The sequence below is a fragment of the Rhinatrema bivittatum genome, chromosome 5 (genome assembly GCF_901001135.1).
Source record: "Rhinatrema bivittatum chromosome 5, aRhiBiv1.1, whole genome shotgun sequence".
In the NCBI taxonomy this organism is placed as follows: domain Eukaryota; kingdom Metazoa; phylum Chordata; class Amphibia; order Gymnophiona; family Rhinatrematidae; genus Rhinatrema; species Rhinatrema bivittatum.
Window position 1 is genome coordinate 231,885,691 of NC_042619.1, and position 13,910 is coordinate 231,899,600.

Here is a 13,910-nt window from a genome sequence, read left to right on the forward strand (position 1 = left end):
GCAGAGGAATTGGTCATCACTCAAAGGTGACACCTAGTGGCCGGATTAAGTACCTATGACTGCAAGATTCTGAAAGGAGTCCTAGTGCATGGCCTCCAGCCCAGGACCATTGCTACAATGCCTATAATGAAGGCTTGTGGTGCCAGGATCCCAGCCCTGGTTTCAACTGAGCTGGAAGTCCAAAGCAGCAGGAGGAAACCTTTGAGTCAAAACTAAAAAAAACAAACAAACAATGAGATGGCGTTGGCACGCCCGGTGGACAGAACACGGTTGGTGGACACTCGTGCAGTTTAGAGGGATCATTGGTTATAGCACAAGCTTGGTCTCTGCAAGTCTAAATATTTGATGGTGGAAAAGAGCCATGCTGAATACAGATATTGACTGCAACTATTGTTAGAAAGCAGTAGTTTCCATAAAATTTGGCCGGGCTGAGACGTAATGGGCAGGGCCTCCCCTTGGGATACATGCACCTGGATTCTCAAACACCTCTTAAAGCTCCACAGAAAACTATAGTATAGCAATGCAGAAGGACAAGACTATACTGAACACGTGCAGCTTCTGCTCGCATAGGAAGTTTTTCTGACCGAAAATACACACAATTTCCAAAAGTATGCATGTAATTCCAAACCTTTCCTCCCCAAGAACGCCTCCTATTACTGCCGGTAAATGTATGTGCTTAGTGGCACTCCATGTGTCATTTTACCTGCACACAAGGAAGGCAATTTGCAAAAAGCCCGTTTCTACGTATAACCCCTTTTAAGGTAGTTTAAGTTACTATGATAAATTCTTGCAGGTTCACTCGCCTTCAAGTGATAAGACAGTATCCCAGAAACCCCAATATCACATCCATGACTCCCAGATTCTCCATACAGTAATATTTCCCCTCAGTTCAGCAGATCTAAACACACTAACAACAGAAGTCAGTGTTTTAACTTTTACTGGAAGCAATTCAAAAATGACAGTAGAAATAACATTGCAATTGAAACCTACCATCAATAATAATAAAGAAAAACCCCCCAATGAACAAAACCCCAAGTCAACAAATCTGTGCAACACAATCAAATATGCAACAGTGTCAGTCATCTATAGCAAATGGCTGATTATTTCATTTAACCATTTTAAATATGAAATGCTAGGTGTCCTACAATTGTTAGTGCCTATAAATGTGTTCACTGCATTCAGTCGTCGTTAGGGCCCATATTGAAGTGGCTTAAAGGCAAGCTGGGGTTTTATTTTTCCTTGTCTTTGATACATGCTTCTCACCCAGCTCAGTCTCTGGCTTTGAATCACTCTGGGGACAATTTCTAACTTGCTCACAGCCACTCCGGGCAATTCCTTGGACAGCATCACCCTGCCTTAGCAATGCAGTAGAATCAGAACATCTGTGACTCCAGGCAGAGCTAGTGGGGTTATTTTCCTCTCTCCCAGAGCTGTCTCACTACTCAAACAGGCAGAGAAAGGCGCACAACTACCGTGTAGCTGTACATCCCTCTATTGAAACTCTGATCACTTATCTGTTGTTTTCACACTTGGCAGGGTGCAGCATTCAAATACTCTGCCAGTCCAAATGTGTGGTTAGGTGCAGACACTCCCCTCCGGTCTCTGGATTCGTTTGGAACAGCTGGTGAGTGGCTCCTGCAACTTCCAGCAACAGGAAAAACTGACTTTCCTGGTCCACCACAGCAGGGCTGGTCCTCTCCCTCTCCCTGCCCTAGCTGCCTAGGGCATTCAACCTGCAAAATGAGCTGCTTTTCTTGCCATTTCTCATTGGTGCTGAAAATCTGCAGCTCTCATAGGTTCCTGGGGGATCAGCTGACTCCTTGTTTCTTCAGGAAGCTTCCCCTCTCCTTTCCTGCTAGGTTTTTTTTTTTTTGCCGGTTAACCCTTTAGGGGTGGGTTTGGTAGACATCAGCTCAAAGATATAAAAGCAGCTGGTTTAGCTCTAGTTTTTTTGTTTTTTGTTTTCTCAGCCAGGACAATTTTCAGGCTGAATGCTGTACAACCTTCAGTTTTTTCCACAACTCATTAATTCTTTTTTGTCATGGTGCTACAGCAATTAAAGAACCCAAGCTACCACTCTAAACGGGAGAAACCCAGTTTGGCTTCCTGGTAGAGTAGAAGCTGGGGGGGGGGGGGGAGGGATGTTTCAGCAGAAACACTTTTTGAGTGGATCTAGCCCTGTTTTTGCCCACGGAAATGACGTTGATTTGCTGTTTGGACCATCCGGGATGCCGTACTGATTGTTTAGGGAGTTTGGTGAGCTGCTGACTCATTAGCACCGTGAATGAAGTAAGAGAACAAAAAGCAGTCATTCATGCAGTAAAGCCCCACTGGGAAAGTGCCCCTCTGTAAAGCAGGGGAATGCACTCCTTAGATCCAAAAGGAACTGTTCCTTTAAGTGGTGTTCCTTGCAGCAAGGTTCTCACCGGAGTGAAGAGAACCTTCCAAGCTTCAATGAGGAGCATTTCACAGAATGCCATCCAGCAAAACAAGTAAAACGGAGCAGATCATTCAACAAAGGAACATACCCGCAGAGCCTACAAGTGAAATCCCTTTTATCAATTAGACGCGGTTCCCATAGGATGCTAAATCCATTAAAAAAACAATACATAAAAAAAGCAAAGCCTATTTTTTACTCTACGTGGAAGGCAGGGAAATGTTTTCTGTCTCATATACTACAAACAAAAAAAAATCACTGGCAAGGTATGGGCTGAAGCAAAGCTTTTTATGCCAATCTACTGCAAAAGAAAACAACCCGGAGCTGCCGCCCGACTTTGGCATCAGAGAATGGCTTTCAGACCAACAAATGCTGTCCTTATTCCTAGCCTGTTCCATGTGAGACTAATGCCAGGGACAGCGTACAGCTGCATATTTATACAAAAATCAGAACACTAAATATGATTTTTTTAAAAATTGCTTCTTGAGTATTTCAGGGCCAAATATAAACTTCAGCATAATTGCCAAACAGTTGGAGTGTGCCCCAGGCCTAACGAGTAGCAGATAAATTAGATATTCTAGTCGGGGGAGTTAAAGAAAAATAACAGAAAGCATATTGTGTGTGCAAAGCACATTCACATTTCTAATGCATGCAGGCACTTTTCCCCATGTGGCCACAGATTGGGAGCAAGCCTTAGAGATTGATATTCAAAGGGTCTGTCCAAAAGCGCCCTTCCTAAATTTTCCCGGATGAAATTTACCTGGGTAAAAAGAGGTGGAACTGGGGATGTTCTGGGGACAAATAGCTGTCCTAAAGTTATCCGGATAACTTAATCCAGGTATATTCATCCAAACACTTACTGGTAAGTTCCACTGAATGAATATTTGGCAGTTATCCAGGTAACTTTCCCACTTGCTGGCTTGCTCAATATGGTCCCTTAGCCCATATCTAGAACCAGTTTTCTTTAAAAAACAAAAACAAAAAAACCCCCAAAAACAACCCTTCCAAGAAAATGGAGGAGGAGGAAGTAAATGTTCCAGGATCCAAGATTTGTTCTGTTTTTCCTTAAATTTGCTCAAGGCTAGTAATGCAGTAAAGTTAAAAAAGTTTCTGGAGGACACATCCATTAACAGTTATTAACCAGATGGACTTGGGTATCTCCACCTCTTCTTTCCGGGAGTGAGCATCAAGAATAGGGCCTTTCTTTTAGGATCTGCCAGGTACTTTTTAAGTGACCTAGATGGTCAGAGACATGATGATGGGCTTGATGGACCATTGGTCTGACTTATGTTCTTATGTCACATGTTCTTATGTAAGCTAAGATGGTGCTCGGCGCATAAGTGCTGTTTATCTCTGCATTTTTCTTAACCTTTTGTATTTGCTTTTACTTTGTGATTTTTCTTGTGCATTGGTTTTAGTTCCTTTTGGTGGTAAATTGCCCGCTTGTCTTATTTTAAAGCAACCCTTAAATCATAAGTGCAATCCCATATACTTCCTGTTGAGTGCAGCAGGGAATTGAAGCCTTTAGATCCAATAAATGTGTTTTTTTGGGCCAGCTGGACTTTAGAATGTAAATGCAAATAATCCAGCTGTAGATAATAGGGATGTGCATTCATTTTGAACAAATGCATGAAATGCAATGAATGAGGCCATTTGTAATTTGTTCCAAATGAAATGAACCAAAAATGGCCTCCAATTGAAATATATCGAAAATGTTCAGGTATTTTTAGTTTTTGTACAAAACATAAACAAAACCAGGCATCTTGGAAGCCCTCTAACCTTCTCCTGCCTTGGAAAGAGAAACCTGCGGCCCATTTGAGGCTTTCCCGGGCCTTCTGACCCCCTACCCTCGCTGGTTCAAAATCCAGCCTGGAGCTCAGGCCCATACCGGGGAACTTTTGAGTTAGGCTCACCCCAAGATTAGCGTGGGGAATGTAAGAATGGTGTTTGCACTGAAGAGTTTGTTTCTTCCCCCAACCCCTCCCCCTCCCCCTCCTAGGGAACCCCTTTCTTGAATATAATCCGCTCTGAAATGTTGAAAAGCAGAATATAAATCAAATAAATAAACTAAAATAATATTCTCTAGCAGATAATAAAATAGTTTCGATCTTAGTGTTTCTGGCTCAGCCTCCTTCTCATTCTCTGCCCTTTTCTGTCTCTCTTTTTTTGTTTTCTTTATCTCTGTGGTGTCCTCGCCTTTTTCTATTCTCTTTCAGTTCTTTCTCTTTCCTTCAGCTGCAGATACTTTAATACTTTCTATTTCTAGCCTCTCCTGTTTTTCCCTTCTTATTCTTTCTACCTTCTCTCCTTTCACTGTTTCAGCTCCTCTTTCTCCCATGCTCACTCTTCCATTCCTCTTACCTTTCCTCCAACATTATCTTCCTGGACCCCTCCCCCCCCCCCCCCCCCCAATCCAGGGTCCTCTCCTTCTCCCTCCACTTTTGTTTCTGTTTTTCCCTTTTATCTTCCTCTTCCCTTCCCTCCCCTCTCATCTCTCTCCCTTTTTTCTCTCTTCTTACTTTTCATTACAGCTCTCTCATCCTTACTCTTTGCCCCCCCAATTCTTCATTGCCATTCTCTCACACACATACATTCTTGCCCCCCTCTCTCACACACATACATTCTTGCCCCCCCTCTCACACACAATCATTCTTTTCCCCCCTCTCACACACATACATTCTTTCCCCCTCTGTCTCTTGCTCTCTCTTGTCACTGCCCTCGCACAGTCACTCTCTCTTCTCTACCCACTGGGCCAGCGTAGTTACTCTGAGGACTGAAGCAGCAGGAGGGAAGGACAGGGAAGCCTTTCCTGTTTCCCCTCCTTTCACTGCTGATTGGCTCCTTCTGCTACCCAGAGCCAATCAGAAGGGAGAGGCGGGGAAGTAGCTGCAGGCTGAGAGGCCTCTCCCCGCTGGCATCCTGCCCGCCTTCCCTGCTTCCTAGTGCTTTCCATCTCTTTACCCTGTGCTACAGAAAAAGCTACACGGAACGGGGAGGATTTTTAAGACCCGGAGTTGGGGCTCTAAACCCTGAGTCTCCGTGTCAGATCTGGAGAGTTCCCAGGTATGCTCGGGCCTACTTGAGCCCTTCTATCCCCCCATTCTTGCCCATTACAATTTTCTGGGGGCCAGGTATCCTCACCCATTCCTGGGGTTCGGCAGTTGGAAAGACAGGGGTGAAGTCCATTCACTGCTACCTTCATTTTCGGCACTGTGGAAATGGCTCTGCAGGCCTGCCAGATGGCTGGTTGGTCGGTGTCTTACAGCTGTATGGCCATACAGGAAAATGGCGCCAGCCGTCTCTAGGCACCAAAGTGCCTAGAGATGGCTGGCGCCAAACCAAACCAAACCAAACCAAAAAATTAAGTCCTGTGCATCGCTAGTAGATACTTCACCAAGTAGGGAGGATACTTGGGGGCTTCAGCGTTGTTCTCGGATTCAGAGGTATCTCCACTCTTCAAGGCAGAGTGTTCTGAGCCATCTCTCTCTCCTGTTCTGTCTGGGCTGAAGGAGATGAATGATGAAGATAAGCACAGATTATTCTGAAATTCTTCTCTTCCTGTTCTACAGACCACACTGGAAGATTCCAGAGTCAAGGCTGGGGATGAAAAGTAGGGATGTGCTTTTATTGTTTGGAAACAAAATAGGAAATCTCAACAATGTTTTGTTTTTTTGTTTTGTATTGCAAGGGACCCCCACCCCTCTACTGCCAATCAAAAAAAAAAAGACCCATTGGACTTAGAAGCTGTCCCCATATCCTCCCCCCTCATTTACCCCATCCATGAGTTTCCTTCAGGGGACAGGAAGAATCCCCAGTTGCTCCTGCTCCGCCGGTTGCCACGTTCCAATATGGCGTCAGCTCAACACTGTCAGCTTCTATAAAGCAATAATGTACACAAATAAGGAATTGATATTGTTACAGCTGGATTTCTATAGCGTTCTAAATGCATTTGCCAGTAAAGAATTTGCATCTTCTAGGAGCAGGTCTAGTTTAATGCTTAGAGCATTGCCGCATGAGTTAGGAGACGTCTTGGTTTAAGTGGTCAAATCCCGTCTGTCACCAGCTGTCCAAGTCACGGCGCAACTGCTTGCATTTTGTCTCTCTGTGCCTCCATGTATCCAACCGTAATGAATTCATTTGATGAGCAGACGCGATCCCCAGGAACTTCCTGCTGCCCTGCTCAAATGCTTCGGGTGTTGTTTTCCCAAAAGATGCAGAAAAGGCAGAAAGCAGTGACATTTGACATTTATTCAAAGTTTTGTTGTTGTTGTTTTTTTTTTATTGTTGGTTTTTTAAAGGAAAGTTTGTAACTGTAGCTAAAAGAGCTTTTTAGTTATTTGTTTGTTCAACATTGCTCCTGCTAAAATGTACAGTACAAAAAAAAACAAACCTTGCAGAAGTAAATGTTTTTTTGCCATTTTTCCCAACAAGATTTAACTTTTCGTTTTAGCTTTTGCTCCAGATACATTTGGCCATCTCCATAGGTGACTCAAGGCAACCTATGCCTGCTACTCTTCCATCAGCTCTCACTGCGCTCTGCTTTCTCTGCTCTTAAATACGTGCTTTACAAATACTTCTGAAATCCAGATGGCGTGAAGCGACTGTGATTTTGTTTCTTATCTGGCATGAATATTCTGGGAATTGGAGGGGAGAGTCGTGGCTTGCCAATTTTGCTGCCGCACAAACACAGCCTGTGAAATGTCTGGTTTTAGTTTTCAACCGACTGAGTAAAACGCGATGAAATTGTCATCAGATACAGTGCGGGGATCTTATGATGGACATTGAAGATGAGCGCTCATGAAAATGTGTGGGTTTTATTGTTTGCCAATGTTATGTATGCGGGCGATCTGTTTGTTTCTGACATTTTGCCCCTGTTGCGTGGCTCTGTAAATTGCCTCTTAAATTTTGCTTGGGCTCCATCATTCAGGAGGTAATTTTGTAACAGCCCAGGTAAGAAAGTCGGTAAAAACGTGCGTAAATTACATCAGTTTTCAAGATGAACTTACATGCATTATATCTTCTTCAAAAATCATCCCGCCAACATTTTCTGCACATAATTACTCCTGCTGAAATGTACATGGAAATGTTTTGAGAAATTTTACAAGCACGCTTTTGAAAATTCACCTGTATGCGCGAAGGGCCAAACCCCTTCCCAACCCCCGCCTCCTGGGTAAACCTGCGCACACGCAGAACATATCGCACGTAAGTTTACCTGCTCGTCCATGTGCAATTTTACAGCAAGCCTTGCCTGCGGATAAAGCTCTTTTGTAAATCACCCTCCCTAGGAACTGCTCCCGTGGCATTGCCGATTATTGATTCCCTTTGACAACATCATTATACACACAGGGGAGGGATAATAGCTCCAGTCACCGAGGGACATAAGGAAATATGTTTTCAGGGATCTAAAAGATGCAGATTGGCCATCTTAGACCGAATGTGTGCAGACGTGCCCACTGAATATCCATCATGGATATTCTGATAAGCAGGCGTTTGAAACCCTTGACCCTGAGGAATCGTACAAATTCAGTGTTTGCCAGTTTTACAGACAATGGGTTCGCCAACTTTAGAGAGTAAAACTGATCAAATCCTCTGTTTAATCAAAGCGACTCAGAAAGGCCCATGCAGACCTTGGAAAACCATATTAGCACCCTCTTTGTGGGTTTTATGAATTTTATTGTGCATTTTATGAGGGCTCTTGACTGTACTCTGCTTAGCCTGAGGTTCTCTATATGAGTAGATTAGATGCGCTTGTAAATACATTAATTAAAGAATTAGAATCACATAAGTGCCTTATCGGCTGCATAATGATACAAATAGATAAGTGGCGCCCATGTGCTCGGGTCACCAACATCTGAGATCGGATGCAGGAAGTGCTGTGAGTGATGTCAGCACAGACTAAGAGCAAGAAGCAAAACTTGCTTGCCCAGTGCCACAATTCCCCTGCTGCCTCCTCTGAATATGTAGTAAAGCACAGAAAGTAATGAGGGGAATGAGAAAGCAGGTATGTCTGAGGGAGTTGGTGGGCATGTCCGTGGGTGGCATGAAGGGCTTAATGGCGGGTGTATGGTTTCCCCTTCCCTCTGAATGGCTTTGTTTAGGCTGTGCTGAATGAATATTTGGGTTTGGGGGTTGCTGGGTTTTATTTTGCTAAATAACTCATAAAGTTCTGCTTTTGTGACAATGAATAATTGCCTTTTCTTCCCAACGTTTGCCCTCTGGAGTCCAGAAGGAAACTGGGCGAACTGAGCTGTGTGTCATTTCTCCGCTGTAGTTGGGGACCCTCCGATTTGCCACCATTCTGTGGTGAAGAATTTTGCCCCGGGCTGCGGAACTGTGGCAAAACTGCCCACTGGTGTGCGAGCACTGCTGCTCCACTGCTCCTGCTTGTGCACCAGGCTGATGCTGGCCCTACAGCTCCATGCCACTGCTTTCTTCCTGCCACTGTCTCTTGCATCGCCACCTTCCCCTGGTGCCTCTTCCCCCCCCCCCCCCCCCCTCCTCCTGGATGCTCCTGCTCTGGGGTCATTACCTCCCTCCAACCAGAGCCTTACACTGCTGCAGTGGCAATCCTTAGCACTGCTTGTATCAGAATAAATAGAGCCACACCGAGGGCACCACAGGCTGCTTGAGGGAGGCAGCAGACTGGAACGGTGGGGGAGGTAGGAGGGAATGTAAGGGAAAGGGAGGAGAAAGTATTGGCAGGGGGAAGGAAAGAAACTGTGATGGAAGGAGAAAGAGAGACTGGGAGGGATGGAAAAATATGGCAAAGAGGAAGGAGAGATTGGAGGGAAAGAAGCAAACAGAAATGATGCAAGGAGGGAAGGATAGTGAGGGGGATATAATAATCATGAACTTTTTAAGACCTGCTTGGGGAAATCAGGAGACAGAATTTGCGGGATAAATATTAGTTAATACTATTTTTTATTTTTCCTAATTTTGTCATTCTGGCAAAGAAAAGAAGACGCTTGATTGTATCTGATGTTACGCGCCCCGGCTGTGGTAGGCCCACGCCCGGGCCTACTCAGCCCAGGAATCCAACTGCCAGCTCTGGTTCACCCTCGCTCGCGGCGGTGGGCAGCTGCCTCCGCCCCCGAGCGCCTGCAGCCACCTCTGCCGCTTTTGACTCCTGCGCACTTCCTCCTTGCGCCTGGTGTGCCTTCCTGCGTGGGCCGCGGAGTGATGCTGCCGTCCTGCTTCCTCTGGGCCCTGGCTTAGGCGCACGTGCGCGCAACTCAAGCACTCTTAAAGGGGCCATGGCGGGAAAGTAGCCTGCAGCCCCAGATGATGACATCACTGGGCCTCTGCATAAAAGGCAGGGCCCAGCCACTTGTTCCCTGCCTTGGCAACAGGTCTCCACGATTACTCGTGTGCTGGTTCCTGGTTCCTGTACCTTTCATCGTTCCTGTTTCCTGCTCTTGTCATTGTTCCTGCTCCTGCTTGTTCCCTCGTCTGCTCCTCGTACCCTTGGACTGATTCTCTGGTACTGACCCCTGCTTCACCTGGACTACGCTTGGACTGATTATCTGGTATTGACCCCTGCTTCACCTGGACTACACTTGGACTGATTATCTGGTTATTGACCCCTGCTTCACCTGGACTACACTTGGACTGATTATCTGGTATTGACCCCTGCTTCACCTGGACTACACTTGGACTGATTCTCTGGTTATTGACCCCTGCTTCACCTGGACTACACTTGGACTGATTCTCTGGTATTGACCCCTGCTTCACCTGGACTACACTTGGACTGATTCTCTGGTTATTGACTCCTGCTTCGCCTGGACTACGCTTGGACGGATTCTCTGGTATTGACCCCTGCTTCGTCTGGACTTACGCTTGATCTGATCTCCTGGCTCAGACTACTGCTCTGCTTCTGGTTCTTCGCCGCCTGCCCTGACTCCAGCTTGCCTTGGACTCCTCTCTTGTATCCTACGGACTTGGCCTCTCAGGCTTCGGCCTATATTTGCCTGAACGCCCCCTGTCTTCCATTGTTCCTGTTGGCGTCCGGGTCTCTGGAACCCTGCCTCGTCCTCGGCCCTCCAATACCTCTGCTGGTTCCTGGTGTACCCTTGTCTACATTAACTGGGAGTTGTCACACGGAGGCCTGCTTAAGTCCAGCCGGCCCCGGCACCCAAGGGCTCAACCTAAAGGGGAACGTGGGCTGGAAATGGTGAAGCTCCAGTCAGTCTCCGTCTCCTAGCCTGCTCCGCCTCCTGACGGTGGGGACCTGTAGGACTTGCCCTGCGGGTAGCGTCAACCCCCACCTCGGGCCAAGGGTCCACCATCAGCGCAACATCTGAGAGGTGTCCCTATTTAATAGTAAGACACACCGTGCCTACCATTACAAACATGGAAGTACCCATCTTCTAGCCATGCAGCCCCCATAGATAGCTGCAGGGACCCATTCTGGAGCTGGAGGACATCGAAATACACAGAGTTTTAGAGGCTGACAAAGAATGACTTGAGCTCTCTAAAGAATAAAGGGGGTCATTTTGAATAAGTTGCCAAGATGCAAACTATGCAAGTACTTTGAACTTTGAAAAGGGAAAGTACCCAGGAAGTTTCCCTCTGGATATTAGCTTAAGTTACGAGGATACAAAAGTACCTACACATTGCCCTTGCTATTTGTATGGCTGGGGTGTCAGGGGGAAATTACCTGCAGATAATCTGAAAACCAAATTACACATGTGTAGTTTACTTCCCCTATCCTAACCACATTCCCAGCAATGCCAACATTAGGAAGAACTAAATATAGCCGCCTAGTGAAAATAATTGGCAATATTTAGCCAATTAGCAGTGGGATAATTTCCAAAGAACGGATCTAGTCCCTTAATTAGCCAGCTAGATCCCTTTTAAAACTGTCTTCAGAGTAAAACAAAATGTAACTGTTTTTTAGGGTTTGTTTTTTTTTTTAACACTTCAGTTCATGTAAGTGCAGTTTTTAATTCATATCATCAACTGGAAAATCCTGACTTGAAGCACATCAATGTCTTAAAATGCCGCCTTACTGCATAGACAGTTTTTCCATACCCTGACATGAAGAGCCACCCAGCTGGTGCCTCATGACAACTCTTCCATCAATTGGTGGTTTACCACTGGAACGCAGCACTGGGTAATCCTCAGTGCAGACTAAACTATTACAGTCCATAGACAATTGAAATAATTGCCAAATGGGACAAGGTCTCTAATGTTACAGCACTTGGCTGTCTGTTACAGAGCACCCGTATGCTGATAGTTGACTTGGGCACCGACATTTGGTGCTGGCCAGCTCCTCATTCTGTATAAACCTTTTCCCAACAGTGAGTGGGTGGTGCTGGCCACCTACCAGAAGGCAAACTTCAACGTCTTCGCTTCATATTGTGAGCCTTTCCACAATCCCACTGTGCCTCATGAAGCAACCTCTCGGTACAAAAAGCCACCAGTTCAGCGTTTTCTTTGGCTTTGCTGTATTGCTGGCACAGTGCATTGGCCAAGGAGAAAAATGCTCTCACAAGCAACTTGTCTATGTAGTGTGGGTTTTGATGTGGTCTTGGCAGGTTGATTCAGCAAATGGGCTAGTGATGTCACCACCTCTTGCTGCCATAGCAGTTTTGATGTGGGTGTGCGCTGGCTGGCAGGTGACTGTTGTGCAGAAGCCTCGTCATTTGCCAATCAACAGAATCGGAGGTGCACATATCCATGACATAGGCTGAAGCTGAGCCTATTTCAGTCATGGGGTTCTGAGGAATATGCAAGCAACTGAATATGCATTTTGTTTTTGAAAATTAATCCATTGGCTAAATACTGAAACTGATCGTGTGTGTGTGTGTGAGTGTGTGTGAAGTCCGAGGTTCCCAGAACCCAAATGGAATTGTTCTGATTCTTAAAATAATAAAAAGCAGTCAACAAAATAATAGATGCTCCATTTAGATAACTTTTAAGTCTTGATGTGACAGTACATTTTGCATGTCTATCCTACACAAGAAGTATGACATTTGCTATTAACAAGCAATGCATCTTAAAAAAAAAACCAACCCATGTTATAAAAAATATGTCTAGTGGGGTTTTATGTATTTTCACAATAAAATGATTAATTAAACTAATCTGATGGGTAATTAATGAAATCAAAACAAAAAAAAATATATAAAATAAAATTCTAAACTGTAATTACCGAAAAACAAATTTAGGTTTTATGACCATTTAGATTTACCAGAATTTCACTGGAGTTCATTTTGTATTCATAGAAAAGGATGTGGAAACAGGGACAGTAACTTTCAAACAAGTGTGCAGGTGCCCATACGCAGGAATTTTAAATCATGTGCGCAGTTGCATGCATAGGATTTAAAATTTGTCTACTGAATTTTAAGCCGGTATGCGAGCAAACGTACTTTGTGTATCTTCCTTAGGACTTTGTCAGCTTTAACACACGCAGGTAAGCGGATTTTAAAACCACACTTGCGCGAAAGCCATTCCCAGTTTTACCAATTAGTCCACCAGTTTGCCCAGTCTGTTTCAAGGTCATCCAGATTCCTCTACTTCTTCAGCCTGCTCTCCCCCCAGGTTGACCCTGGGGGGAGAGCAGACCCTGGGGGGAGAGCAGGCCTAACATCACCTAACCCGGTGATGTTAGGCCAAAAAGCAATGTCTGCAGACTTACATCCCAAGAGGAGCAGTGGTAAATATACGCGGCTAACAAACCGCAGAGCATTGCATCCACTGGATTTAAAATACAGATTTACGCTCGTAATTATTGGGCCTGCCCTGGATCACCCTAACTTCGCCCCCCCTTTTTTTTTTACTCGTTTCCACGTAGATACGCGCATAATTTGTGGCTTTTAAAATATGCATTATCATGCATGACCCAGATATTTGCGTACATGGCCTTTTAGCACAAGCAATGCTTTAAAAATTCATCCCAAAGTGAAAAAAAAAAAAGATTCCTTTCCCATTTTAGGAAAGTCAGTGTTAGGCTTGGTGCAGGATTCCATGAATCCTCATTCACAAGCTCTTTCAGGACTCTTTTTTTTTGGGCGGGTCTGAATTTTGGGAAAGAAAGCTGTGAATGTCTATGTACATTCAGTGCACAGTTCAATTAATGTGCTAATGGTGCACTCTGAGGGCTTGATTTATTAACGCTTTCCTCTCATTCTCCGTCTATGGGAAAAATGCTTCATAGATGAGGCTCTGAATTTATTTCCGCTGAAAACCTGCGGGGCAGCCATGATGCAAAAGAACAGCTCATAGAAATTAAAAAAAAAAAAAAGTATTAACAGTAGCATTTGTCAACAAGAGCAGGTCTTACTACCAATTGCTAAGAATATTCGTGAAATACAGCACTTTTGGCAAGGTGTCGTGGGCAGCAGCCGTTCGCTCATCGAAAAGACTGGAGGTGGATTTAGTAAAATGGCAACTTTTACCGTTGTCACTAGTAAACTGTTATGATGGCTAAACCGAATGACAGTATATAAAACTGTACTAATAAATAAATAGTACT

The 13,910-nt window shown here is 44.9% G+C and overlaps 1 protein-coding gene across 12 annotated transcripts in view; it reads left to right on the forward strand.

Annotated features, from left to right (window-relative positions):
• ERG (ETS transcription factor ERG) overlaps nucleotides 1-13,910 on the forward strand; it is a 368,978-nt gene that overhangs the window by 264,046 nt on the left and 91,022 nt on the right. The window lies entirely within an intron of this gene.